The sequence below is a fragment of the Pan troglodytes genome, chromosome 19 (assembly GCF_028858775.2).
Source record: "Pan troglodytes isolate AG18354 chromosome 19, NHGRI_mPanTro3-v2.0_pri, whole genome shotgun sequence".
NCBI lineage: Eukaryota > Metazoa > Chordata > Mammalia > Primates > Hominidae > Pan > Pan troglodytes.
The window spans coordinates 77882276-77910197 of record NC_072417.2 but is presented as its reverse complement, the minus strand read 5'-3'; the positions used below and the strand labels follow the sequence as shown (position 1 = coordinate 77910197).

At 46.7% G+C, this 27922-nt stretch overlaps 1 pseudogene; it reads left to right on the top strand.

The window, feature by feature from the left end:
* Positions 1-1065: 1065 nt before the first annotated feature.
* On the top strand, positions 1066-27517 carry LOC107972362 (importin subunit alpha-1-like; annotated as a pseudogene).
* The last annotated feature ends 405 nt before the right edge of the window (positions 27518-27922 follow it).

Genomic DNA, 27922 nt, shown 5'->3' with positions numbered 1-27922 from the left:
GATTCTCTGCGGGCGGGAGGCGTCCAGGCGGGACAGGGCCCGGGGAGCGGCAGGAAATGGGCTGCTCTTCCCACTGGACTGACGGGAAAACTAAGGCACGGTCAACTATCAAGCAAGCGTGGTGTCGACCTTAGAGCAGGTAATCACCCCTCGTTTTAAAGCCAAGGTTTCCCTCGCAGTCGATTTGGACCAAGACTACCCACAATCTCCCCACCGCAGGACTGAAGCGAGGCTCAAATCTTAGCATCAACCCCATGGAATGAAAGGGTTGTCCTAATTCCAGCACTGAGTGTAAGAATGGAAGCCTTGCATGTGATTTTATTCAAGTCCCCATTTTAGAAATGGGAAAACTGAGGCCCGAAGGCGAACGGCAAGTGCAGCATCGGGACTCGAACCCAAGTCTGTCCTCGAGTGCGGGGCTATTCCGGGCTCAGTGGTCTTGACTTCCGCGGCCCTCTTCCTTGTTGCCTGCAGGAAAATGCCGCGGCCGCAATGGCGGCGGATGTGGAGGGGGACGTGTACGTACTGGTGGAGCACCCCTTCGAGTACACCGGCAAGGACGGGCGCCGCGTGGCCATCCCGCCCAATGAGCGCTACCGGCCGCTGCGGCGCAGCACAGAGCACTGAGCATTGGTGGCACGTGCGGCGCAAGCCCGGCGGCCGCCCCTTCTACCTGCCCGCGCAGTACGTGCGCGAGCTGCCTGCGCTGGGCAACCCTGCCGCTGACGCGCCGCCAGGTCCCCCCATCGGGACCCGCAGCCCCTGAGCCGCTCGCCTACGACTACCGGTTCGTGAGCGCGGCTGTGGCAGCGGCCCCCAACGGCCCCCCAGCGGAGCCCCGAGGCGGGGCCAGCTCCCTGTGCGGCCCTGCGCAGCGCGGCGCCGCGAGCCAGCGCAGCAGCCTGGCGCCCGGCCTGCCCGCCTGCCTGTACCTGCGGCCCACGGCGCCCGTGCGGCCCGCGCAGTCCCTGGACGACCTGACGCGCGCCGTCGTCTCGCCTCCCGCCGGCAACCTCGGAAGCAGCGGCAGCTTCAAGGCCTGCAGCGTAGCGGGCTCCTGGGTGTGCCTGCTGCCCCTGTCGCGCAGCGACTCAGAGAACGTCTAAGAGGCCATCCAGGAGGTACGCGGCCCGCCGCGGTAGGAGATCGTGAAGCAGGTACGACCCCGGGCGCGGAGGCGGGGAGGCTCGCTGAGGACCGCGCCCGCAGGGAGCCTGGGCTCGAGGAGACCCACTCCGCTCAGCGTCGGGCATGACGCCCACCTCTGTCGGAAGACTTCGGATGAGCTCCCTCTCCCCAACCGCGAAACAGTGCAGGCCCCCATCCCTCATCTGCAATTCCCAGGCTCCAAAGCTCCCTGGAAGCCCGAAAGATTTTTCGTAATCAAATTGGTGGCAAAATTGCGCTTGAACTGATATGAGGCTGTTGATGGTCTTTATTTATCGCACTTGTGTGAATATTCATGTTTTGCTGCAGAAATGCAAATAAGCTCGATGGCCGGCTGCTGCCCCAAGCCCTGCTGGGAGGTTATGTAACCTACAGCAGGTGGCTGCCACGTATTATCTTTCCAAGTCCCAGCTGTTCTATATTCCAAAGTGCATCTGGGCACGGAACGGGGGATTGCGGGCCTGCCGCCAGCTCAAGGAGCCTGGAGTCAGATGAGAGGGTGGATGTGAAAGTCAGGCGTCTGCTTCCCTTTGAGGGTGCTTCCAGCATTTCAGTTCCTTTTTTTTTTTTTTTTTTAAAGAACTCCTGATGGGTTTGTTTCAGAAAGACGTGTTAAGTGAGGTTGTTTTTTCCCCTCTTCAGAATCCAGTTGTGTTAATCTGGGAAATCGAAAATAGAGCACGTTTTACAAACACTCTTGCATCCTCAGAACACTCTGGGGGACTCTGACATTTTGAACTTTAGGAACTTTTCAGGGAGGGGCAGCCCGAGGGGGAGAAAAGGATGCTTAGAACCGTTCTGCCATCTGCCACCGGCCGTGTGATGATCTAGAGGCAGTTCTCTTCCTCTGTCAGGGTCTCGGTTTGTTCTTTAGCACAAAGGGAGGGGATGGACAGATGACCTCTGAACCTTGGGAGCCTCTGATTTATTTCGCTGTGCCTGATGTCATTACCATGAACACTGATGCCCACCATGTGCCAGGACTGAGTCCGGGATGCCCAGACGAAGGAGACACGCCTCCGTAGGCCCGCTGCTGGGTGTTCCCTCCGCCTGTCTCGTTACAATGCAGAGCTCAGGTTTTGAGACTAGGGAAAGGGGAACTGGACTTTGCTGGGTCACCTGCCAGCTGCTGACAGCCACTTAACTTACAAGCGAGGACCCCCCCCGCCCAGGCCCAGCGTCCTCTGGTGTAAGCACAATACCTAAGGATTAGGGTTGTGAGCCTTAAATGAAGTAAGGCTTCGAAGCGCTTGGCAGCAGCAGGGGGTCCACCCAGACTGGGTCATCCTCGTTTGGCTTCCCTGGGTCTGCGCCGCCTTCACTCTGGCTCCTGCAGCGGCAGCCCGCCGCCTTGTGGCCAGGGTGGAAAACGGCACCCGGCGGGCGGGGCTGGAGACCGCGGCTGGTTTCTGTTTCGCGCCCCTGCCAGCCAGCCAGGCAGCTTCTCTGGGATGGGTGGCTGGATGCCAGCGCTCTTCCCCACCCCCGGCACCCCTCCGTTTCCTGCGCAGGCTCCCGGTGGCGCACTTCCCGGCCTCTCCACATTCTCTGTCCTAGTGACGGTGGGAGGGTGCCTGCCCGTCTGAGCGGAGCCCCTGGAGGTGGGGGAATGGCCTTGCTCTTTGAACCTCGCATCTGGCCCAGGGTCTGGCTCAGACAGAGTGCACAGAGAGTGTATGTTGAATAGGGCGGAGGTGCGGCAGCCCCTTACCTATGAGCCAGGCCTCTGTAGGTCTGCCCAAGGGCCACCACCCCAGGCCCCAGGACCAAAGAGGAAGGAGACTGCCCAGGTCCTGACATCTCCTGAGAAGACAGATCACCCCGGCTGCCAGGGCGCCTGCCAGGTGGCCCCTCTGCCCATCCTTCCTCCAGCTCCCAGCAGGTTCCCAGTTGCAGTGGCATATGGGGGGAGGGGCACAGGTGATGAGGGCAGGGGACTTACCCAGGGGGGAACTAGGACATTGGCCAGAGACAGGCAGCTCCCTGGCCCCAGTGGCCCTAATTCACTATGTGACCTCCACAAGTCACTTTGCGTCTCTGGTTCAGTTTCCTCCCCTGTGCAATGAGTGCAATAGTACCACTTCCCTGCCACGGAGCTTTATTCAAGAGGCAGCTGTGGCTCTCCCTGGTGCTCCACCCCCAACAAAGTCCAGGGTAGGGAGTTGGTCCTGCCCCCACAAGGGAACCCCACCCCTGCCCTTAGTTGTCCCAGGCGGCATTTCCCCACCATAATCCTCCAGGCCCATTCACTCGTTCATTAGGCATTAACTAGCCAAATAGCTGCGGAGCCCTGGTGAGCCTTTGGATCTAGAGAGGACTCAGGCACAGCCACGGTCCTGGGGGACTCACCCTCTTGGATAGGAGGCCAGCAACAGAAGACATGGGGCCGGGGCTCAGAGTGGAGCATGGGGTTGAGAGTGGGTGCCCACCGGGGCAGGGCCTCATGAGCCCTTGCCAGGAATGTGCACGTTATCCTGCAGCTGCTGTGAGGCTTTTAGCAGAGACAGGAATGGGATTGAGAAAAAAATCCCTGTGGCCAGGGCTTCAAGAATGGCCGAAGCTCTTGGTGGTCTCGTGGGCATGTGGTGGTAACAGAGGTTTGGGAGATGGATGGGCAGGGTCTGGGGGCCGAGGGAGGTGGGAGGGAAATCGGGTTGAGTTCCAGATTCCCAGCTGGCACTTGTGGGCAGACAGTGGTGCTGCTTACTGAGTTGGGGGGTGGGGGGGACTTGGGGAGGAGCAGGGTGGAGAAAGGTGGGGCCTGCCTGGATTTAGGTGCCAGACAAAGGAAAGAGAAGCATGAGAGTGCTGGCTCAGAGGACAAGAAGTGTCCAGAAGAAAGATGCACAGGAAGGTCACGTGAGAGAAAGGCCATATAACACTTATCCGAAGTGGCCACTAGAAGCTCAGCTGGTCAGGGGGTTGCTGAAGGCAGAGGGCAGTGGTCAGGAGTGAAGTGAGGGTGCGAATTGAGTGTGTAGACAACAGGCAGAAGGAGAGAGAGAGACACAGTGTGGCCAGAGGGGGTGTAGGTCATAGATGGAAACATCCCCAGGTTCAGGTGGGTGGGCAGGAGATGGGGAGGCTGAAGATGGGGAGGAGATCGTTGCTGAGAAGGGATCTCGGAAGAAAGTGGGTGCAGAACAGAGGGGGCAGGATGTGGGGATGGCATGGCACGGGGGCACTGGGGAGTGTGTAGGGACCCCCGTCTGTCAGGCGGCAGCTCAGGGCTTAGGGCAGGCTACTGGGCAAGGCCAGGGACCCCCAGAACAGAGGAGTTCCTGCCATGGATGGTGTTTCACAGCCTTGTCACTCTCCATGCACTCTAATCGCACATATTGAGTACTTGGTGTGGGCTGGTCACCGTGCTGGACACTGGGGACAAAGTGTGGTAAGACGCAGTCCCAAAGGGGCTAACAGTCCTGTGGGCTCTTGCTCAAAGGCTTGTAACCCAGGGTTAAGCTCCCAGCAGCTTGGAAGGCAGGCGTAGGCACCTCCATTTGCCCTGAGTACAAACAGAGGTTCAGAGAGGTTTAGTGACAGGACGAAGCTCATACAGCCAGGAAGTGGCAGTGTCCAGGACAGTTCCAGGCCCCCTGACCCCAAGCCCCACCCTGGACAGCAGGTTCAGTTTCAGCCAGGTGGCCTTTAGGGTTGGCCACCCTGTTCCTCTCAGCAAGAACAGTACAAGCTGAAGGCAAGCAAGCGCTCCTTCTTCTGAGCATCCTGCGTGCCCAGCCCTGTGGTGGGAGAGTTGATGTCCCAGGAGAGGGACGTCCCCTGTTCTCTTGCTGCCCAGGAGAGGGCAGAAGCAAACCCTTCTGAGAGGGGAGACAGGGAGACAGAGAGAGGTAAGCAGGGATGACTCCTCCTCTCTCCCAAAGAGGCCACTCAGGGAGCCCTGGGAAGCCAGGCCAAAGGCGGTGCAATAAAGGGGCCTCTGAGACTCTTCCCCATGGCTGTGGTCCTGGCTCTGGGATCTCAGGGTGCAGTCACCATCCCCACCCAGAAGTGGGAAGGCCCAGGTGGGTGGAGCTGGCCTGGAGCCCGCCCCTGCTGCTGGGGCATTGGCCGCTGGGAGGGAAGTTCCAGCCGGTCTGCTGCACCTTCTTATACAAGCAACCCTGGAGGCGCCGCACCTGAGCAGGCAGCCCCGACTAGAAGGAGCGGGGGCCCTCATTTCTCCTCCTCCGCTGGGAACTGTGAGTGAGCCCTTGCCCCTGAGGGAATAGAGGGCGGCCACAGCACTTTCTCCACTCTCTCCCCTCCCTTTCCCAAATCCTAAAACCCACCTGGGGGCCCCTCCTCTCTGGATCCAGGCCCAGCACCCACTTCCTAGGACAAACTCCGAGGGCAGCCCGAGGCCACTGTGATTGAGAGAAAGAAACTGGCCTCGGGACAGACCCACCTGTCCCCACTCGGGGCCAGCCAGGGGGCCTTTGGCAAGGGGCGTTGGTAATAGCAGGAAGCTAAGTCCAAATTGAGGGGACTCCAGCTAGCCCCTTGCCTGTACTCCCTCCTCCAACAACCCTCACCCCCACCCTCCAGCTGGGGCAGCCGCCTCAGCTGTCTCCCTCCCAGGGACTCACCTGCAGCCCCAGGCTGTCCCAGGAGCCCCTCTGCCTGCCTAGGACCTGACTTAGGAGAGAGCAGCTTCTTGGGTACCCCTCCCACCCTCACCCCACATTGCTGTCCCCCCAGAGATCTCCCTGCACACCCCCCCAACTCCCCTGCAGGCCACATGGTCTCTGGGGGTCTCCCTGGAGCCTGCGCCTGGTTCTCACCTCTTTAGTCCCTGGCTCCCTTCGGCCCCCAGGGGCCTGAGATGGGCCCCACCTGCCCCCTCACTTCCTTCCCAGGCCTCAGTAGTTGACCTCACTCTAGACCTATTTTTTAATGTTTATTTTATTTTAATAGTTGTGGGGAGCAGGTGGTGTTTGTTCTTTAGTGGCAATTTCTGAGATTTTGGTGCAGCCATCACCCGAGTGATGTGCACTGTACCCAATGTGTAGTCTCTTGTCCCTCACCCCCCTCCCACCCTTCCCCCACTCCCAAGTCCCCAAAGTCCATTATATCATTCTTAGGCCTTTGCCTCCTCATAGCTTAGCTCCCATGGACCTATTTTCTCTGCCCTTCTTAGAGATGACTATGTCCAGTGCAGGGAAGGGTGGGCATCAGTACTTCTGAATGCCAGCCTGGATGGGTGGTCAGTGCCAGGCCCTGGGGAATGGGAAAGTCCATGATCGTGACCAGGGGGTAGCTGCTGACCAGAAATGCGGTCGAGGCTCCATGCCTGAATGTTAGGGAGATTCAGAGCTGGATCTGTACCGGGGAGTGAGAGGTCAGCGGCTGTTGGTTCATATTGAGGGGGAAATAGGGCTGCCAGGACTAGGGCTCTGGGGCACAGGAGCATAGGGGCACAGGTGCTCTTGCTAAATTTTGGGAAGCTCTGTTTCCAGATTGCAGAAGGATTCTGGTGTTGAGGGAACTTGCAGAGCTGTTGCCAGGTGAGCCCCGCAGGACCCTTCTGTCCAGCTGAGGCCCCTGTGGGTGCCCACCCTGCCTCCTTGCCTTCTCCTGGCTGGGGGTCCCCTGTGAGGCATGAAGGGAGTGGGGCAGGGGCCCCCATCCAGGCCTCTGTGTCTGTCTAGGGGCTGGACCAGAAAGAGGAAGCAGAGGTAGCAGAAGGGCCTGCCTGCAGAATCCTCCCAACCTCCCCCTTCCTTTCTCCTCGTTGGCCCAGTTAAATGTGTAAATTACTATTCCCTCCCTATAAAAATAGCTTAACTCCATTACAAATATTTGAATAATAGGAGGAAATCTCAATCGAATGACTGTTAGCATGTTGGTTTCTTCCCATTTATTCTGCCTTCTTATGTGTATGTCTTGGGCAGTTCCCATAGAGACATCACAGCGTAATGACGATTGTGCCTTCTGCTTTTTCACTTACCATATTCACCTAGTCAGTGAATGTCAGCTGCTGTACTGGGCACTAGGGAGCAATGAAAAATAAAGGATGGTTCCTGCCCTCAGGTAGCTTACTGTCTAGGAGAAATTGAACAGCAGATCCAATTATGATATGGTATGGCATGGTAGTTATGGTATGGCAGATATGATATGATATGACATGATGCATCTGCAAAGAGCTGTGGGGGGCATGTTGGAGGAGCCATCCTCCCAGAATCTTGTTCACAAGAGGGAAATCCAGGAGTGCTTCCTGGAGGAGGAAGGTGTTGGCAAAGATGAATTCAAAAGGTTTCTACAGTTCCCTCTCATGAAACCCTCTGGACCTGGTGCCTTTTTCAGTGGCAGATTTTTTTTCTCATCAGTGGTAATTAGTTTATTTAAGTTTCTACTCACCTTCTAGTTAATTTTGGCCATTTTATATTTTACTAGGAAAGCATTCATTTTCTCCAGATGTGTAAAATCTCCACTTTTAAAATTTATTATGAATTTCTTTGTGACCAAGTAAATGATTTTTCTAAGTTTTTCATAGACATATAAGAAAAATGCATATTTTCTTATTTTTATTTTTATTTTATTTTTTTTGAGATGGAGTCTTACTCTGTCACCCAGGCTGGAGTGCAGTGGCGCAGTCTTGGCTCACCAAAACCTCCACCTCCTGGGTTCAAGCGATTCTCCTGCCTCAGCCTCCCAAGTAGCTGGGATTACAGGTGTGCGCCACCACGCCCAGGTAATTTTTGTATTTTTAGTAGAGAGGGGATTTTGCCATGTTGGCCAGGCTGCTCTGGAACTCCTGACCTCAAGTGATCCACCCACCTCAGCCTTCCAAAGTGCTGGGATTAATGCATATTAATCCCTGGATGGAAAAATGCATATTTTCTATTTAAGGGATATAAGGTCCTAACTGCATCAAATGAAGTTTATTGATCACATTATTCAAACTTTCATTTCCTTTGTGTCCTTTGCTTGGGGGCAGGGGTCTTTTACTCTAATTCTGATAGAGATGTGTTATGTTAAACCTTCCACTCACATTTTCTCTATAAAGCTCTTCTGGTGCTTTTCCTAGTTTTTGCTTTTTATATTTAACTACGATGCTGTCGGGAGCCTGCAGATTTTGAGTATTCTGTCGTGTCGTTACAAATTGTGCTTTTCTATCATTACATGGTGTCCCTCTTTATCCTATTATAGTGCTTAACCTTAAATTTCACCCTTCTATTGTTAATATGACCACTCCTTGTTTTACTTTATTTTTTTTTTTGCACTTGCTTAGCATTCTTTTATTTTCTACCATTATCATTTTTTGAAACTACTAATTTCTTGTATATGTCACATCACTGTTTTGTTTTGTTTGAGACAGGGTCTCCCTCTGTTGCCCAGGCTGGAGTGCAGTGGTGTGATCATGGCTCTCTGCAGCCTCAACCTCCCTGGCTGAGGCAATTCTCCTGCCTCAGCACCCCGAGAACCTGGGACCACAGGCCTGTGTGCCACCATGCCCAGCTAATTTTTTTTTTTTTTTTTGGTCTTTTTTGTAGAGATGGGGTTTCTTCATGTTGCCCATCACCACTGTATTTTTGTTGTCTTCATTTTTTTTCGTTTGTTTGTTTTTTGAGATGGAGTCTTGCTCTGTCACTCAGGCTGGTGTGCAGTGGTGCGATATCGGCTCACTGCAACCTCCGCCTCCCAGGTTCAAGTGATTCTCCTGCCTCAACCTCCTGATTAACTGGGATTACAGGCACATGCCACCATGCCCAACTAATTTTTGTATTCTTAGTAGAGACAGGGTTTCACCACATTGGTCAGGCTGGTCTCAAACTCCTGACCTCAAGCGATCCACCTGCCTCACCTTCCCAAAGTACTGGGATTACAGGTGTGAGCCACTGTGCCCAGCCTATCACTGTATTTTTAAACCCAAGCTGACTCGTCTTTTGGTGGGAGAATTCACTCTGTTCACATTTCATTTAACAATTGATCTACTGTACTTAATTACCTTTGGCTTATTTTACATTTATTGGTTTATCTTGTGTTTTTCTTCCCTCTGATCTGGTTATCGATTTCCTTTTTCTTCCCCTGTTGCACTTTCCATTTCATTATTGGCAGCTGTCCCTTCTCTGGGGTTCCTAATCAAACACATATTCTGTAGCACATGCCTCGATGGGGATTCTTTTCGCAGCACCCTCATCTGGAGCTCACAGAACCTGTCACTCTGTAGGCTCTGGTCTTTTTTCAGCTTAGGAACATCTATTTGTTGCTTGATTTGATTATTGTTAGTTTGTTTATTTATTGAGACAGGGTCTTATTCTGCCACCCAGGCTGGAGTGCTGTGGCACAATCACGGCTCACTGCAGCCTCCACCTTCTGGGTTCAAGTGATCCTCCCACCTCAGCCTCCTGAGAAGCTGGGAATACAGGCACACGCCACCAGGCCCAGCAACTTTTTTTGTATTTTTTGGAGAGACAAAGTTTCGCCATGTTGCCTAGGCTGATCTTAAATTTCTGGGCTCAAGCGATCCACCTGCCTCAGCCTCCCAAAGTTCTGGGATTACAGGCATGAGCCACTGCGCCCGGCCTGTTGCTTGATTATTGTTTCTTTTACCTTTTCTTTCCTGTGCATGTGAGTGCTCCTGACTGGGTCCCCTGCAGTTTATCTTTGGCATCTTTATTTCAATCTTGGTGTACTTTTGCTCTGAAAATTGATATTTCTTTTTGACCTTCCAGGCTGCAAATTTGAATCTCAAGAGTGAATTTATTCCCCTTCAACTAATACAATGACATATTTTAAGTTCTAAAAATCAGTCCTTTTTAAAAATTCTGCTTGATTCGAGTCTCCTTAAGAGTTTGTATTCAAGTTATAATTGCATTCTCCAGGCCCTCTATTTTGCCAATAGCCTTGAATTTATTTTACTAGGTAATGTATTTACAGGTTTTTTTAATCAAAGCAATATTTAAAAATCTATAGTAAAAATCTCACATGTACCCTGTTTCCCTGCTCTGTTCTCCATCAACTCAAAAGTCACCCCTTTCATTCATTCTTTCTTCATTCTTCCAGAGTTTCTAAGTACAAACTAGTATAACTACATATCTGATTACTTAATTTTCTCTCTCTCTTAAGCAAAGGTAGTACCTTGTACACACCATCTTGTGTGTAAAACAAGATTTTTAAAAAAACAAGCTTGTTTACTTTTATTTATTCCTTTGACAATGTATCTTGGAGATTATACCTAGAGAGTTTCTATCTCTTTCCCTACAACTACAAATAATCCATTTTACCAGTCTCCTGTTGACGGGCACTCGGAATGTTTCCCATTTTTTGCTATTACAACAATGCCATAATGAATACTCTTTTATATATGTATAGGTAGATGTTGGAAAAATTCCAAAAATGGGATTTTGGGGTCAAAAGGTAAATAATAGATACTTGATGGGTATATCCCATGAGGCATATACCAATTTGACCTCACCAACACCAATGAGGGTGTCTTATTCCCCACAGCCTTGCCAACTAACTGTTGTCAAACTTTCCTTTTCTGCCAATCTGACCATAATATGTCTTATCTTAAGGTACTTTAAATTTGCATTTTTCTTTCCAGAAAGAGTATCTTTTCATATATTTAAGGGCTGTTTGTCCCCCTCCACCTTTTTTTTTTTTTTTTTTTTTTTTTGTGAATGGTCTGTTTATATCCTTTGCCTGTTTGTGTATTGGGTTGTTAGGTTTTTTTCTTATTGAGTTCTAGTAGCTTTTTCTATCCTAGAGAAAATAGCCCTTTGTCTATTATTACGTGAGTCGTAATTCCCTCCGCCACCCTGAGCTTGTCTTTTGACTCTGCTAATAGCATTATTTTGCCACACAAGTTTTCTTAAAACACATTTATGTAGTCAAATGTATCACTCGTTTATTTTACGGCTTTTATATTTTGAGTCTTTGTTACAAAGTCTTATATTTATATATATACATATATGTATACACACACAGACACAACATATTGAAGCCATATATACACACACATACAGCATATTATATATAATATATATTTATATATATACATACAGCGTATTGAAGTCTTTTATATATATAAAGAGACATATATATAAAATATATGGGCTTTTATATATATGTACATACAGCATATTGGATTTTGTTTTCTTTTTTGATTATTTTTATGGCTTCATTTTTAAAAATGTAAATCTTTAATCCTTTGAAGGTTAATGTGGATGGACAGAATGAGATGTGGACCCTCCCTTATTTATATACGTGTTTATTTGTTTATCTCTGGATGGGCTAAGTTGTCCCAGTTGTCCTGTGACCTTTCACTGACAAGTCTGTCTTTCCCCATGACCTGTGATGGCATCTTTAGTGCGTCCTGGGTCCCGGCTGTGCTGGGGTCTGGTAGCAGCGGCTGGTTTAGTGTGTCCTGGGTCCCAACTTTGCTGGAGTCTGGTAGCGACGGCTGGTTTAGTGTGTCCTGGGTCCCAACTGTGCTGGAGTCTGGTAGCAGCGGCTGGTTTAGTGCGTCCTGGGTCCCGGCTGTGCTGGGGTCTGGTGGCAGCAGCTGGTTTGGTGGTTCTCTCTGTTGCCCCTGCTGAGCTGTCACAGAATGAGTTTGCTCCTCAGAGCTGGGGTCAAGCTGCAGGAGTACCCCACTTGGAGGGGTGGCCCTAGAGTGGAGAAGGGATGGTGGTCTCTGCCAGTGAGCCTGTGGGCGTTGGACATCCGTGATGTCAAAACACCAGCAGGAATTCTCTCTGTCTCCTTGGTGCCCTGGCCTTATGGGTAGAGACTACCTGGCCCACCTGTTTGGCCCCCCTCAGCTCCTGGGCACAAGGGTACAAGAGCCACACTGCCTTCTCCCTGGTGTCCCATGATGGGCCAGCCTGCCCCAGGGTTCCCCTGGGAGCCTCCACCTCAGACATAGCCTCTCACCTGTGGCAGCCAGGTCCCACCCACCCACTGCCCCAGACTCTGCTTGACTCAGGCAGTAGTAGCAGGTCACAGTTGGGAGCAGAGGGGAAACAGGGCATGTTTAAGTGGCCTTATTCCCAGAATCCTGGCTCCAGAGCTGTGTCTGAAAGGGAGAGGAACTACTTCATCTGTAATACATCGGGGGCAGGGATTGCTGGAAGAGCAAGTCTGTTTCCAGGTGAGAAATAACGAACAACTTTTTCTTCTTTTCTTTTTTGAGACAAGGTCTTGCTCTTTCACCCAGGCTGGAGTGCAGTGGTGCAATCACGGCTCACTGCAGCCTCAACCTCCTGGGCTCAAGCAATCCTCCCACCTCGTCCTTCCAAGTAGCCGAGAGCACAGGCTTATATGGTAGTGACAGTGAGGATGGAGAATAGTAAAAATGTTTGAGGAATTTTTTTTTTAATTTTATTTTTATTATGAAAATGTCCAATTAGGCTGGGCCTGGTGGCTCACCCCTGTAATCCTAGCACTTTGGGAGGCCAAAGCGGGAGGATTGTTTGAACTCAGGAGTTTGAGACCAGCCTGAACAACACAGTGAAACCCTACCTCTATATTAAAAATAAGTAAATAAATTTAAAACTTAAGAAAATGTCCAACATGCAGAAAAGTAAAAATAATTTTTTTTTTTTTGAGACAGAATCTTGCTCTGTCACCAGGCTGGAGGGCTGTGGCACAATCTCAGCTCACCGCAGTCTCTACCTTCCAGGTTCAAGTGATTCTCATGTCTCAGCCTCCTGAGTAGCTGGAATTACAGGCACATGCCTGGCTAATTTTTGTATTTTTAGTAGAGATAGGGTTTTACCATGTTGGTCAGGCTGGTCTTGAACTCCTGATCTCAAGAGATCCACCTACCTCTGCCTCCCAAGGTGCTGGGATTACAGGTGTGAGCCACCATGCCTGGCCAAAAAGAATTTTTTTTTTTTTTTTTGAGACCAAGTCTTGCTCTGTCACCCAGGCTGGAGTGCAATGGCATGATCTCGTCTTACTGCAACCTCTGCCTCCCAGGCTCAAGTGATACTCCTGCCTCAGCCTCCCGAGTAGCTGGGATTACAGGCATATGCCACCATGCCCCGCTAATTTTTGTATTTTTAGTAGAGGAGGGGTTTTGCCGTGTTGGCCAGGCTGGTCTCGAACTCTTGACCTCAGGTGATCCGCCTGCCTCGGCCTCCCAAAGTGCTGGGATTACAGGCATGAGCCACCACACTGAGCCAAAAATAATATTTTTGAAAAACGAATACAATTACCTATTGCCTAGATTTAACAATACTTGCTCCTTGCTGGCTGCTCTACTAGGAAAAAAAAAAGAGAAAAGAGAAAAAACAATATTTGCCATGTTTATTTATATTTATTTATTTATTGCTGATGAATTATAAATTCTAGGCATCATATTTCACCCTGAAAACTTCAGCATGCATCTCTGAAAAGTGATGTCTTTCTCCATGAACACCCTCCATTATTATGTCTGACAAAATTAACAATAGTTCCTTAATGTCATCTATGACCTAAGCCATCGTCAGATTTCCACCTTATCCTAAAACATCTCTCTCACAGCTGGTTTGTTTGGTTCAGGATCCCATGCAAGGTCATGCCTTGTATCTGGCTGTCTCTTCAATCTCCCTTGAAGAGCCCCGCCCTTTCCTTCTGCCTGGACATTGACTCATTGCCTGCCTGCAAGGTGTCTGTTTGCTTCCTTGCAGCAGTGTTTTCATGTTCTTCTAACCCTGGTGTTACGTGAGAACTGGTAGGCAGGTCTGCAAGGTTTAGGCTGGTGAGATCAACAGGGCTCAGTGACAGATGAGGCAAAGCCAGCAGGAGGCAAGGATGATTCTACCTTGGGTGATAGAAGTAGATGTCACTCAGATGCTGAGAATGGGGAGGGAGGAGGGAGAGGACAAATTTGATTTGGGGCACACAGCTTTCAACATGTACAAAGGACATCCAGATGGCAGTGGGCTATGTGAGCCTGGAGACTGTGCTGCGAGTTGTTGATCTACAGCCAGTGGGGCTGGGCTCTCCCAAGGCGGTGGAGTGAGAAGACAGGTGAGACACCAAGCATGAGGCCATGGCGGAGGAGATGGAGCCTGGGGCCCAACTGCTGAGCAGTAGCAGAGAAAAAGAAGGAAAACCAGGAGGCCTGGCCCGAGAAAGCCCAAGGAGAGGATTTTAAAGAGCAAACACTGGACAGAAGTCAGGCCAGAGGAAGATTGTCAGGCCTCTAAGCCGGAGCAAGGTCCTTGTAACCCCTGTGACCTGCCCATATACATCCAAATGGCCTGCAGGAGCCACAAAGTCTGGAGCAGCCAAAAAAAAAAAAAAAAAAAACCTGCAAAAAGGAGTAAAACAGCCAGCTCCTTGCATTGTCCCTGCCCTGCCCCAACTCATCAATTGACCTTGTGACAATCTCCTCCTGGACAGTGAGTCTCAGGAGCTCCCCACTGAGCACCTTGTGACCCCCTCCCCTGCTATCAATAGATAACCACCTTTAACTTGTACCTTTCCACTGCCTACACAAGTCCTGTAAAGCTGCCCCTATTCTATCCCCCTTCGCTGTCTCTCTTTTTGGACTCAGCCCATCCGCACCCGGATGTAAATAAACAGCCTTGTTGCTCGCACAAAGCCTGTTTGGTGGTCTCTTCACACGGACGCGCTTAACAAGGACCAGGTCTGTCATCAAGGAAGTGGTGGAAGGCCTCTGAGCAGTGAGCTGGTTGTCTAAGTGAGGGGACAGAGAAGTTGGCTCGAAAAGGAGGAAGGGAAAAAGGATTTAGTTGTTAAAAGGGGATGCTGGATCCAGGGAACAAACTTTATTTTATTTTATTTTATTTTATTTTATTTTTTTTTGTGATGGAGTCTCTCTCTTTTGCCCAGACCGGAGAGCAATGGTGTGATCTCCGCACACTGCAACCTCTGCCGCCAGGGTTCAAGTGGTTCTCCTGCCTCAGCCTCCCAAGCAGATGGGACTACAGGTACCCGCCACCACGCCCGGCTAATTTTATATATATATATGTATATAATTATATATATATAAATATATATAATTATATATATGTATATAATTATAATATATACATATATATAATTATATATATTTATATATATAATTATATAATATATATAATTATATATATAAATATATATAATTATATATATTATATAATTATATATATAAATATATATAATTATATATAATATAATTATAATATATAATTATATATAATTATATATTATATAATTATAATATATAAATAATTATATATAATTATATATTATATATAATATATAATATGTATATATTATATATAATATATAATATGTATATAATTATATATATAATATAATATATATAATTATAATATATAATTATATATATTATATTATATATATAATTATATATATAATTTTAATATATATTTATATATTATTATATATAAATAATATATAATATATTATATATAAATAATATATAATATATATTATATAATATATATAAATATAATATATAATTATATATATAAATAATATATAATATATAATTATATATAAATAATATATAATATATAATTATATATAAATAATATTAATATATAATTATATATATAAATATTATTTATATATATAATTATATATATAATTATATATATAAATAATATATATAATATATAATTATATATAAATAATATATATAATATAATTATATATAAATAATATATATAATATAATTATATATAAATAATATATATAATATAATTATATATAAATAATATATATAATATAATTATATAAATAATATATATAATATATAATTATATAAATAATATATATAATATATAATTATATATATATATAAATAATATATATATAAAATTGGTAGAGACGGGGTTTCACCATGTTGGCCAGGCTGGCCTTGAACTCCTGACCTCAAGTGATCCACCTGCCTCAGCCTCCCAAAGTGTTGGGATTACAGGCATGAGCCACCGCACCCGTCCAACATTTTCTTTTTAAGATGGAGAGACCAGCTGGGTGCAGTGGCTCACGCCTGTAATCCTAGCACTTTGGGAGGCTGAGGTGGGAGGATTTCTTGAGCCCAGGAGTTCAAGACCAACTTGGGCAACATAGTGAGACCCTGTCTCTACAAAAAAAAAAAAATTAGCCAGGGGTGGTGGTGTGGGCCTGTAGTGCCAGCTACTTGGGAGGCTGAGGCAGAAGAATTGCTTGAGTCCAAGAAGTCAAAGCTGCAGTGAACCGTGATCGTGCCATTGCCCTCCAGCCTGAGTGACAGAGCAAGACCCTGTCTTAAAAAAGAAAAAAAGATGAAGAGGCCTTGAGTTTGTTGAAATGAGAAAGGCACAAAGGTAGTCAGAAGGGAAGGGTTGGAAATTTGAGGTGAAGCCACTTCTGAGCAAGTGGGAGGCAGCTATGGAGGTCCTTCAGGCCTGGGCTGGGGAGGTTGGCTTGGATGGCAGGCCCCTGTGCCTTTTCCTGGGGGAGGGGGAAGGAATTGTGGGTGCAAACACAGACACGTTTGAGGGGGTGGGCAGAAGGTGACCACTCCTTGGTCTCATTTTCCTACCTCCCTAGCCTGGCTCATCCCTACAGCCTTTGCTAGCTGGGAGGTTCCCTTATGGACCATTTCTTTTTTTTGTGGGGGATGGAGTCTCGCTCTGTCGCCCAGGCTGGAGCGCAGTGGTGCGATCTTGGCTCACTGCAACCTCCGCCTCCCAGTTTCAAGCAATTCTCCTGCCTCAGCCTCCCGAGTTGCTGGGACTACAGGCGCATACCACCACGCCCAGCTAATTTTTGTATTTTTAGTAGAGACTGGGTTTCACTATGTTGGCCAGGCTGGTCTGAAACTCCTGACCTCAAGTGATCCTCCTGCCTCAGCCTCCCAAAGTGCTGGGATTACAGGCGTGAGCCAATGCACCTGGCCCCTCGTGGACCATTTCTGATCCCTCCTGGCCCCAGCGGCCCTGCTGGGTCTCTGCCAACATTACTTAGAGCACAGGCGGTGTGACCCCTGAGGAGGCCCCACCCCAGCTCCCAGCCCGTCCTGGAGGAGCAGGCCAGGCAAGCAGCCCCATGAGGTCACCCAGAGGCTGGGGACACAGTCCAGAGCCGAGGGCACCCAATCGAAACCCGAAGTCAGAAAAGCAGAAGTGCAGGCCTGCTTTCCCCCAATCCCCATGGGTGGATATTCTGCCAGAATAGAAAAAGGAGGAAATTTTACAGATTATTGTTTCTGTTAGTGTGAAACTGTTAGAAAACTTGATAAATAGAAATAGACAAATAGAAAATTATGGCCCTGTCTCCTTTATTAATATTTATTATTAATAATTAATAGCAAATAGGTATGTCTATAAGAAATCTCAAAATATTGGTATGCAAATCTATTCAGGAGTAAATTTAAAGAATAAGAAACCATGGCTGAATTGGCTTCACCTTAGACACCAATCTCCAATACTAGGAGATTACTAATACCATACTATTTTAAGAAGTCAAAGAAAGGCTGGATGTGGTGGCTCATGCCTGTAATCCCAGCACTTTGGGAGGCCAAGGCGAGTGGATCACTTGAGCCCAGGAGTTTAAGACCAGCTTGGCCAACATGGTGAAACCCCATCTCTACTAAAAATACAAAAATTAGTGGGGCACAGTGGTACATGCCTGTAGTCCTAGCTGCTAAGAGGCTGAGGCAGGAGAATCGCTTGAACCCAGGAGGCAGAGGTTGCAATGAGCTGAGATCGCACCACTGCACTCTAGCCTGGGCAACAGCGCAAGACACTCTCAAAAAGAAAAAAGTTAAAGAAACGAAACCTTTTGATCATCTCATTAGATGCCAAGAAGGTATTTTTGTCTAAGTTCATTATTATTTATTGGGTTTTTTTAATTTTGAATTTTTTTGGCTGCATATGGTGGCTCACGCCTATAATCCCAGCACTTTGGGAGGCCGAGGTGGGTGGATCACCTGAGGTCAGGAGTTTGAGACCGACCTGGCCAACATGGCACAACCCCATCTCTACTAAAAATACAAAACTTAGCCAGGTATGGTGGCACACGCCTGTAGTCCCAGCTACTTGGGAGGCTGAGGGAGGAGAATCACTTGAATCTGGGATGCAGAAGTTGCAGTGAGCTGAGATTGCACCACTGCTCTCCAGCCTGGGCGATAGAGTGAGACTCCATCTCAAAACAAAACAAAACAAAAATGGCTACTAGGAAGTTTCAATTTATATAGCTTGCATTCTATTTCTGATGGACAGCCCTGCTCTAGGAAGTCTCAGCCCTTCAGATGGAAGGGGGACAGTTATCCGTTGGCTAAAACTATTCCATAGTGCTGAAAACATGATGATATCCCTCTAGTACACAGGTGTGGATTCAGTAGATGCTTGATAATTCAGTTCTTATTTGGTACTATTATTGACAAAGGAAAACGATAAAGGAAATATTTTTCTCTTCCCCCATCTTTTAGCTTTCTCCCTTTGTCTCATAACCATGTCCACCAACGAGAATGCTAATACACGAGCTGCCCACCTTCACAGATTTAAGAACAAGGGAAAGGACAGTACAGTGAGTACCTTCTGTTGCTTTCTTATGGTGTTATTTAAATGGGAAGACATTTGGAAAGGGGTGAAAACTTAGGGATCTTTTTAAAAATTTCCTCACTTAGCAACAAAAACTGATGTGGTAGGTGAAACGGCATGTTATCTTTTCTCAAGGAAACGAGGCGTCACAGAATAGAGGTCAGTGTGGAGCTGAGGAAAGCTAAGAAGGATGACCAGATGCTGAAGAGGAGAAATGTAAGCTCATTTCCTGATGATGCTACTTCTCCGCTGCAGGAAAACTGCAACAACCAGGTAAAAAAATACATTTTAGATTATGAGTTACATGAAATCCAGAAAATCAGTAGGGACTTTTCTTAGAAATTCAAGTAAACTTAACATTTCTAGTCTTACGGTTTTAACTATCTGTGAAGATCTTTTTCTCTGTTTGCAATTACTAATTATCTTCTTTCCTGCCTTCCATAATCCACTGAAGCTGATTTAGGATCTTCCTTTAACTCTGACCTTCCTTCAGACTTCCCTGCATTTGTAGCTACTAGCTGGGTACCTTGACCTGACCAGTGTGTCCAGAGCCAACCAGTTTCTGGTTTATTTCTTTTTTTCTTTTTCCCACATGGAGTCTTGCTCTGTCGCCCAGGCTGGAGTGCAGTGGCACAATCTCAGCTCACTGCAACCTTCGCCTCCTAGTTTCAAGCAATTCTCCTGCCTCAGCCTCCCGAGTAGCTGGGATTACAGGTACAGACCACCAGGCTTGGTTAATTTTTGTATTTTTAGTAGAGCCAGGGTTTCACCATGTTGGCCAGGCTGGTCTTATACTCCTGACCTTGTTATCCACCCACCTGGGCCTCCCAAAGTGCTGGGATTACAGGCGTGAGCCACCACACCCAGCCCATTTCTGGTTTATTTCTGTCTTTTTTGGTATTCTGTGTTTTTTTGTATTTGTCACCAGCTTTGTTCAGGTCTTTCCTCCTGAAATATTTACAGTAGCCTCCTAATTTATCGTTTCCTTCTTTCTGTGCCAAATGCTATTTTTCTGAATTTTTTCCTAAAGTACTGCTTTAGACGTGTTTTTTCTCTCCTTAAAATCCATACTCCAAATTGCATGAACCTGTGAGGCAGAGGTTGCAGTGAGCCAAGACCTTGCCATTACACTCTAGCCTGCGCAACAAGAGTGAAACTCTGTCTCAAGAAAAAAAATAAAAATAAAAAATCCATACGCCGCTGGGCATGATGGTTCACGCCTATAATTCCAGCACTTTGGGAAGCTGAAATAGGAGGATCACTGGAGGCCAGGAGTTTGAGCCCAGACTAGGCAACAGAGCAAGACCTTGTCTCTACAAAAAATAAAAAGTTAGCTGGGCATGGTGGCACAGGCCTTTAGTCCTAGGTATTCAGGAGGCTGAGGCAGAAGGATCACTTGAGCCCAGGATTTTGAGGCTGCAGTGAGCTATGATTGTACCACTGCACTCCATGCTGGATGACAGAGTAAGACCCTGTCTCTAAAAATAAAAATCCATACTCTGGCCAGGCACGGTGGCTTGCACCTGTAATCCCAGCACTTTGGGAGGCTGAGGTGGGTGGATAATCTGAGGTCAGGAGTTTGAGACCAGCCTGGCCAACATGGTGAAACCTGTCTCTACTAAACATAAAAAAAAATTAGCTCGGGGTGGTGGTGGGTGCCTGTAATCCCAGCTACTTGGGAAGCTGAGGCAGGAGAATCGCTTGAACCTGGGAGGCAGAGGTTGCAGTGAGCCAAGATCGCACCATTGCACTCCAGCCTGGGCAACAAGTGCAAAACTCTGTCTAAAAAATAATAATATAATCCATACTCCATGAAGGCCTTCCACAAAGTAGACCTATCTTAGATTTTCAAATTTATCTTTCATCTTCCAAAGATAACTGGGCACTTTCCTACTTCTTTTTCTCACAATATGCTTCCTTTTTTTTTTTTTGAGACAAAGTCTCGTGCTGTTGCCAAGGCTGGAGTGCAATGGTGCCATCTTGGCTCACTGTAACCTCTGCCTCCTGGATTCAAGTGATACTCGTGCCTCAACCTCCCGAGTAGCTGGGATTACAGGTGCGCGCCGCCACGCCCAACTAATTTTTGTTTTTTTTTAGTAGAGACAGGGTTTCACCATGTTGGCCAGTCTGGTTTCAAACTCCTGACGTCAGGTAATCTGCCCACCTCGGCCTCCCAAAGTGCTGCAATTACAGGTGTGAGCCACTGCACCCAGCCACGTTATGCTTCCTTTAGCCCTTTAGCACTCCACATTTATCTTTTTTTTTTTTTCCGATTGACTACTACGTGTGTTCTATTTCTAGGGTACTAATACTCAAAGCTCATCTTCTTCTTATAGCACTCCTTAGCCTCGTAGGAAAGACACTCCTTTCTCAGGATTCTCTAGAGCCCTGATTCTGCACCCAAAATTGGGAGTAAATGCTATGTAACCCATCTATTTACCACTTGTTTTATGCTGTTTGTCTACTTGTCACATTTTCTGTTAGGTGTCAAGCTCCTGGAGAGACAGGGATACTGGCTTTTTGAATTATGGGTAGCATTGGCTCTCAAACCTCCTTTCTACTTTGATTCACAACATAAAACATTTTTTTGTTGTTGGGGGGGCAGGGCACAGGTCTTGCTCTTTTGCCCAGGCTGGAGTGCAGTGGTGCGATCTAGGCGCACTGCAGCCTCTGCCTCCTGGATTCAAGCGATTCTCCTGCCACATCCTCCCGAGTAGCTGGGATTACAGGGGCCCGCCACCACGTCTGGCTAATTTTTGCATTTTTAGTAGAGATGGGGTTTCACCATGTTTCTCAGTCTGGTCTCGAACGTCTGACCTCAGGTGATCCACCGCCTCGGCCTCCCAAAGTGCTGGGATTACAGGCGTGAGCCACTGCGCCTGGCCGCACATAACCCATTTATATTTGCAACAACACTCAACCGTGGAAATATATAGATTATAAAATTAGATATCAAAATTCTCAGAATGTTGCTTATAACTTCATGTCTTTCTCCCTCAAAGTATATCTGAATGCAAGTTATTGAGATTAATGTAGGAATAATCTTCAGTCTGCTCTGATTATTTTTTTTTTGAGAGAAGGTCTTGCGTGGTGATAGGCACACACCACCATGCCTGGATTTTTGTTTTGTTTTGTTTTAATTTTTTGTAGAAGGGGAGGTCTCATTATGTTGCTCAGACTGGTCTCGAACTCCTGAGCTCAACCCATCCTCCCTCCTGAGCCTCCCAAAGTGCTAGGATTACAGGTGTGAGCCACTGTGCCTGGCCTTCTAGTTCATTTTTTAAATTATTCAAAGCTGCCTTTTTTAGCAACGAAACACTTGGATACTCCATAACTTGAGACTCCAGTGAGTCCTGACATCGAGTTTGGAAACTGTTCTACATATAAAATAATGAATGTTTAACAGGCAAAATTAAATGTAGGTCTAAATTTTTAGTAGCTCATGCCTGTAATCCCAGCACTTTGGGAGGCCGAGGCGGGTGGATCAGCTGAGGTAAGGAGTTCGAGACCAGCCTGGCCAACATGTGAAAACCCATCTCTACTAAAAATACAAAGAAATTAGCCGGACATGGTGGCACACGCTTTGATCCCAGCTACTCGGGAAGCCGAGGCAGGAGAATTGCTTGAACCTGGGAGGCGGAGGTTGCAGTGACCCAAGATCAGGCCATTGCACTCCAGCCTGGGTGACAAGAGCAAGACTCCTGTCTCAAAAAAAAAAAGCATAATCAGTTGATACCAATACTGAAATATTGCCTATTTCAGGTCATGTTGGGCCTCTTGTTAAAACTTTTAGAGTACAGAATTTCTGAAGTGCTGAGAAAAATATAAGGTAACCAGCATCAACATTTTTTCCTTTTCAGACTCCTGCCCTAAGAGCCATAGGGAATATCGTCACTGGTACAGATGAACAGACTCAGGTTGTGATTGATGCAGGAGCACTCGCCGTCTTTCCCAGCCTGCTCGCCAACCCCAAAACTAACATTCAGAAGGAAGCTACGTGGACAATGTCAAACATCACAGCCGGCCGCCAGGACCAGATACAGCAAGTTGTGAATCATGGATTAGTCCCATTCCTTGTCAGCGTTCTCTCTAAGGTAACGAAGTCTTAGGATTTAATCAAGTCATTTTTAGTATTTATAGAAAGCTGTGCTTGATAAGCTTCTTCATGTGCAAGAATCTTGGGTTCTACTAGGAGTCCTTTGCTGAACAGTACCCAGTAACCCCTTTACTTAAGGTTGTATCGATAGAACCTTGGTACTTTCAGTCATCGTTTTTGTGAAAAAGTACTCTTGGAATCTTATTTGTGAAACTGTTCTGAAATAAAACCATTTCCTTATGTTTAATAGGCAGATTTTGAGACACAAAAGGAAGCTGTATGGGCCGTGGAACAGTTGAACAGATTGTGTACCTTGTTCACTGTGGCATAATAGAACCGTTGATGAACCTCTTACCTGCAAAAGATACCAAGATTATTCTGGTTATCCTGGATGCCATTTCAAATATCTTTCAGGTAAGTCCTATCAAGGTGGCTTTGTTTGAATTTGGACTTGATAATAATTGGTTTACTATTTAGACTTGGGGGAGGGCAGCTGTAAGTTTACTCACTAGTAAGCCACAGAATCAGAAAGCCTGTTTATGTGGCCACCCCTTTGATTAAAAATGTGGCAGGCATTATAAAAGATATAAAAGAGATGACAAGTGGATGGTGCGAACTGAATTGGAGTCAGGCGCTTATGTGGACTCATCACACCTGTTTACTTTGTTGATTTAATTTCCCAATTTCATACCGAATTTTGGTGACATTAAATTTGAATGACTTGGCCGGGCACAGTGGCTCATGCCTGTAATCCTAGCACTTTGGGAGGCTGAGGTGAGTGGACCACCTGAGGTCAGGAGTTCGAGACCAGCCTGGCCAACATGGTGAAACCCTGTCTCTACTAAAAATACAAAAATTAGCCAGGCCTGGTGGCAGACGCCTATAATCCCAGCTACTTGGGAGGCTGAGGCAGGAGAATCGTGTGAACTCTGGGTGGGGGGCGGAGGTTGCAGTGAGCCAAGATTGCGTCACTTCACTCCAGCCTGGGCGAAAGAGTGAAACTCTGTCTCAAAAAAAAAATTTTTTTTGAATGACTTAATTATATTTTTCTTCTGGTTCCACCCCTAACTGATCCAAGCATACCAGCATATGGCACTTTGCCGTAGTGATTGGTGGTAGGTAAGCCCTTCTCATCAACTTTGGATTCTAGAAATTTTTACATATAGAAGTTGAGCCTACAGGCTGGGCATGTTGGCTCACGCCTGTAATCCCAGCACTTTGGGGAGGCCGAGGCGGGTGGATCACGAGGTCAGGAGTTCAAGACCAGCCTGGCCAACATAATGAGACCCCCGTCTCTACTAAAAATTAAAAAAATTAGCTGGGCGTGGTGGCAGGCGCCTGTAATTCCAGCTACTCAGGAGGCTGAGGCAGGAGAATTGCTTGAACCTGGGAGGCGGAGGTTGCAGTGAGCCAAGATCACGCCATTGCACTCCAGCCTGGGTGACAAGAGTGAAACTGTCTCAAAAAAAAAAAAAAAATTGAGCCTACAATAATGGATGCTGGTGTATCTGTCACTGTGTATAAATAATTTGTCAGTATGTGGCCAGTATTTCTTCTTTCCTTCATCTAATCCCCTAAGTTATTTTGAAGCAAATCTGTTATTTCATCTATAGATATTTATGTATCTCTTAAAAGTTGAAAATTTAAAGAAAAACTAACCTACATACCATTCCATATGCCCCGTAAATCCTTAATACCAACACACATTCTGTTCGGAGACATTTAGTTTAGCACTCCATAGGCCATCTTTGCCCTTAGACACCTTGACTACACCTTCTGATGACATAGGATGCTTTACGAAACAATACGCCCCTGTTCCCATAGCAGACCAGTTGAACTGGAGTGTAGTGTTGTTTTAAAAGTTGCCCACGTTGGCCAGGCGCGGTGGCTCATGCCTGTAATCCCAGCACTTTGGGAGGCTGAGGCAGGCGGATCACGAGGTCAGGAGATCGAGACCATCCTGGCTAACACGGTGAAACCCCGTCTCTACTAAAAATACAAAAAATTAGCCAGGCGTGGTGGCACGTGCCTATAGATCCAGCTACTCGGGAGGCTGAGGCAGGAGAATGGCGTGAACCCGGGAGGCGGAGCTTGCAGTGAGCCGACTTCACGCCATTGCACTCCAGCCTGGGCAACAGAGCGAGACTCCATCTCAAAAAAAAAAGAAAACAGAAAAAAAGAGAAAAAAGTGGCCCATGTGATTTTGATACATACAAAAGGTTGAGAGCTACTGATTGTAAGATCTCTGGCTCCAGTCGAAGTACTGCTAAGAGTAGGTACAGATCCAATCACACTGAGTTTCAACAAAATATAAAATGGACATAAAACTATGATAGGCTTGATGAAGGAACTGTTAAGATGCTTATTTCTGCCTGACATATCAATATTCAAATTTTCGATGTTTTCTTCATTAAAACATTCAGAGTATACGCCAGTAAACTTGGATTTTTTTTTTTTTTAGGCTGCTGAGAAACTAGGTGAAACTGAGAAACTTAGTACGATGATTGAAGAATGTGGAGGCTTAGACAAAATTGAAGCTCTACAAAACCATGAAAATGAGTCTGTATATAAGGCTTCATTAAGCTTAACTGAGAAGTATTTCTCTGTAGAGGTGAGTAATGGATGGTAATATTAATAACAACTTGGAAACATGTAAAGCCAAGGCCATGAGCCCTTTTTTCCCTCATACTTTTAAAAATGAGCCTCATATCTTTGTTAAATATAGTAAAATATCAGTGTGCATAGGATGTAATGTACTTATTTGCCCCTCTGATGTTTGGCTTGATGGTAATAAAATCTATTTATTTATCTATTTAGCTTTGGTTTCTACAAATTATTTTATTAGAATGTCAGACTCAAAAGGAACTACCAGTAACATGCCTGAACATGCTATATATGATTTATGCTTGACCCGTGACACCTGCTGTCACTGGATCCAGAGTGTGAACAAGGGAAAAGGAAGTGGATGTGGGCGGGGACAGCACCAGCCCTGGCTGGCCAGACCTCAGGCCCACAGACGTGGTCCCCATAACCACCAGGATCCCTACAATATACACATTCCTAATTCAGGCTCAACTCTCGTTTACCCAAGAGTAAATGCCTCAGGACTCAATCTGAATCACTGTCCGTCTCGGCTTCTTTCACATCCATGCTGAATTTGTACTCCTGGTCACATCCCATGTAAGCATCACTCATGAAGTACAGAGTGTAGTTGTGGGCACCAGTGGCTGGAGCCACAAAGTCCAACTTCACCTTGGCCTTCTGCTGCAGGATCAGCCTCTTGATGGAGATGAGGCTATTGGACTTGGTGTCTCCAATCACCACCCACCAGCCCTCTTCATGTTTCTGCGGGAAGAGAGGCGCAATGACAGGGCCTGTGACTTCCTCCTCTCGCTCCAGCTGCACCAGCACCACCGCTGGCCCGCCACTGCGGATGCTGTCCTTATCCACCACCTCCTAAGATAGTTCGATATTAGGGTAGCAGTTACAAAAGCGAGCCACATCTGTAATCTGGCTGTCAGTCAGCTGAAGAATTGGGTTCCGTTCTTCATCCTCCATCTCCATGATGTCGAAAACACTCTTCACTCCCTTGTCTGTGCAACGTTTGATATGCTCAGAGATGAAGTGTGGCAGCTGCTTCAGGTATGAGTCCTTGGACCACATGGCTTGGGTGACCATCTGGGCCAATTCCATAGCTGCCAGAGCAGAGCTAAGCCACCCATTGCTGGAGAGGACATCCACGCAGGCCTGGACGAGCCGGACTGCCTTACTAAGGATTTCCTCCGTATCCGACTGCAACTCAGCACTCAGCTGCATGCGGGACAGGCGAGCCTGCAGGAGCAGGTTGGTCTTGATGTGCGGATCATTGAACTTAGGGTTATTCAGCTTGTCGGGGACCTTCTGAGCCAACTGCCTCAGGAAGTTTTCTTCACGGTGCTGGATGGGGATATTCTCGTACCCTGCTGCATTGGAGATGATCTCAATAAGCCCTCGCACCTTGGTCTTGGCGTTGAGGTGAGATTTTAAAAGTCACCAGATTAGTTTCAAATGAACAGCCTTGAGAATCTTAGAATATCTTGAGGGTAAGTTAACGGGTGTCATTGTAGGAGGTGATAGAGAAGTAGGCCAAACCCACCACCATGCTCTGGGCCTAATACAGTCTTTTCCTATTGAAAAGTGACGGTTGGGGAAGAAAAAAAATCTCGGCCTGTTTCTGTTACTGTAGTAGCTAGCATTTATGAATTGGCAAAGTTTCAGAGACCCTCCCTCCCCTATGTCAAATACTATAATATCATACAGGATTAAAGGTGTAAAATGCAGATCAAGACCTAGAGATTAAATACAGACTTCAGGTAGGCTGCTGCTTGGAATACTTATATCATTTTTATACTTATTTTTTAATATATTTCCAGGAAGAGGAAGATCAAAACGTTGTGCCAGAAACTACCTCTGAAGGCTACACTTTCCAAGTTCAGGATGGGGCTCCTGGGACCTCTAACTTTTAGATCATGTAGCTGAGACATAAATTTGTTGTGTACTATGTTTGGTATTTTGTCTTATTGTTTCTCTACTAAGAACTCTTTCTTAAATGTGGTTTGTTATTGTAGCACTTTTCACACTGAAACTATACTTGAACAGTTCCAACTGTACATACTGTATGAAGCTTGTCCTCTGACTAGGTTTCTAATTTCTATGTGGAATTTCCTATCTTGCAGCATCCTGTAAATAAACATTCAAGTCCACCCTTTTCTTGACTTCACCATGCCTATGTGTTGCTTTCTAATTTGGGGTCTTTAATGTTGCTAGTGAAAGGTAACCCATCCAAACTGATGGGATTAACCAGAGGTAGTCCTGGCTGCAGTTTTTACAGAAGAATGAATAAAATTTTCCAGAAACCCTCAGCCAGTGTCTCCTTAAGTCTCCTTGGCCAGCGAGATGCGCTAAACACCGTAAATTTAATCATAAATCTCTCCTGGAGCTACAAGTGGAATTCATTCCTCCCAAACTTCAAGGCTGAATGGGATTCCAAGGTAAAATCATGGCTGCACGTGGGCCTCACCTGGGAATGTACCCAGTTCTGTTTCGTTGATGAGGGGCATGAGGGTCCACCTTGTGTCTTTTTTAAAAATGTAATTCCCAAGGGCTCTTGTACAATATAGGTTGA